The sequence below is a fragment of the Urtica dioica genome, chromosome 11 (assembly GCF_054948205.1).
Source record: "Urtica dioica subsp. dioica isolate 48M chromosome 11, U.dioica_male_clone48M_v1_H2, whole genome shotgun sequence".
In the NCBI taxonomy this organism is placed as follows: domain Eukaryota; kingdom Viridiplantae; phylum Streptophyta; class Magnoliopsida; order Rosales; family Urticaceae; genus Urtica; species Urtica dioica.
Window position 1 is genome coordinate 15207898 of NC_142766.1, and position 2240 is coordinate 15210137.

The 2240-nt window shown below is 50.6% G+C and overlaps 1 non-coding gene across 1 annotated transcript; it reads right to left on the minus strand.

Annotated features, from left to right (window-relative positions):
* Window positions 1-381: 381 nt before the first annotated feature.
* LOC149381569 (small nucleolar RNA R71) lies at window positions 382-487 on the minus strand. The gene has a single exon (XR_016294002.1). It is a non-coding gene; the product is annotated as a small nucleolar RNA R71 (small nucleolar RNA).
* Window positions 488-2240: the final 1753 nt, after the last annotated feature.

Genomic DNA, 2240 nt, shown 5'->3' on the forward strand with positions numbered 1-2240 from the left:
GAACCTGCACCCGAACGACCACTCATGGAGTATGTGCAACCCACGGTCCAAGGGTATCGCTCGGCGATCAAGAATCCATCGGTTGAAGGGAATCGAAGCTTCGAGATCAAATTGGGGATGATTAACATGGTTCAACAGAATCAATTCTCGGGAGCCCCCAATGAAGATCCTAATGAGCACATCGCAAACTTCAATGAATTATGTGATACTTTCCAAATCCATAATATCAGTACTGATGCCATTCGTCTTCGATTATTCCCTTTCTCTCTACGCGACCGAGCAAAGTCTTGGCTCAAGTCGCTACCCGCCGACTCCATTGAATCATGGGAAGACCTCTGCAATGTCTTCTTCGCCAAGTTCTTCCCGTTCGAGAAGACAGCCCGACTACGAAACGAGATCCATAGTTTCGGACAATGGGACGGCGAATCTCTACACGAAGCATGGGCTCGCTTCAAAGAGATGCTGAGAAAGTGCCCACATCACGGAGTCACCCTTCCGATCCAGCTTCAGATATTCTACTACGGGCTGCTCTCATCCACGAAAACTTTGGTGAACACCGCGGCAGGAGGCACGGTGCTAACTAAGACACCCACAGAGTTCCAGGAACTACTAAACGAGCTGGCACGAGGCAATGACCAATGCCCGGTGGAGAAGCGGATCATGAAGCCACCCCCAGCATCCGCGAATGCCACGACATCCACACCTGATGTGGAAGCAATTAGAGCAGTGACGGCTGAATTGGCGGAACTTAAGAAGCAGTTGAAGGAAATGCAAACCACAGCCCATGCGGTGCACTCGGCACCAGAGCCATGTTTCTGGTGTAACGGGCCTCACTTCACCGACGACTGCCCGAACGCAAACGAGTGTCAATCCGAGAATGCAAATTTCGTGGGGAACTACAATCGTCCAACGTTCCAGAACTCCAACAACTACTACTCAGGTGCACGGAACAACCACCCAAACTTGGCATGGAAACCGCAGCCTCAACAACAACAACAACAAGGGTTCCTGAATCAAGGACCGCCCCGGGGGTTCCAAAATCAACAACAAGGGCAGCAACAACACCAAAGGGGGTTCCAGCCACAACAACAAACTCAGCCCGCCCCTAAGGATGAAATGAAGGAGATGTTCACAGCCTTCATGTCCCGAACGCAGACGTATATGCAGAATCAAGACGCGGTGATGCGTAACCTCGAAGCACAGATGGGACAGTTGGCCACGACAATCAACACAAGGCCGCAAGGCACGCTTCCGAGCAATTCCGAGCCTAATCCAAAAAATCAGTGCAATGCCATCACGCTTCGTAGTGGGCTAGTAGTCGACAACTCCGACAAAAGGAAGGAGAAAGTATCGGAGGACGAAGTAAAGCCCGCAGCCCCGGAGATTCCAGCACCCCCCGTGCTTCCTCCAGTCAAGATACCATTCCCAGAGCGGCTAAAGAAGGTGAAGCTCGACAAGCAATACGGGAAGTTCTTAGACATCTTCAAGCAGCTCCAAATAAACATCCCGTTTGCCGAAGCCATTGAGCAAATGCCAAACTACGCCAAATTCTTGAAGGACATCCTCTCTAACAAGCGCAAGATCGAGGATTGCAGCACCATTGCACTATCGGAGGAGTGCAGCGCGATTCTCCAGAGGAAGCTCCCTCCAAAGCTCAAGGATCCGGGAAGCTTCATCGTTCCATGCACGATTGGAGACGCCCACTTCGAAAAGGCACTGTGTGACTTGGGAGCAAGTATCAACCTCATGCCGTACTCCATCTTCCAGAAGCTCAACATTGGAGAAGTGAAGCCCACAAGAGTGACGCTTCAAATGGCGGACAGGTCCATAAAGCATCCCCGAGGCGTGATCGAGGATATCCTTGTCAAGGTGGACAAATTCATCTTCCCGGCTGATTTCGTCGTTCTTGATATGGAGGAAGATAGAGACATTCCCATCATCTTGGGAAGACCATTCCTAGCCACCGGAGGAGCCTTGATTGATGTTCAGAAAGGCGAGCTGAAATTACGGGTTCAAGACGAGGAGGTAGTTTTCAGCGTATTCAAGTCAATGAAGTACCCGAAGGCAAGTGATGACATATTCCGGGTAGACCTCTGCGACGCAGCCATTGACGATCACACCTTTCGCCCGGAGGATCCACTAGAGGTATGTCTTCTTAACTCATGTGAATTCGCTGACGAGTTTGTTAAATGTTCAGCACTAGATTACGCGAATTACATGAACGGGTTCGAAGCAAACAA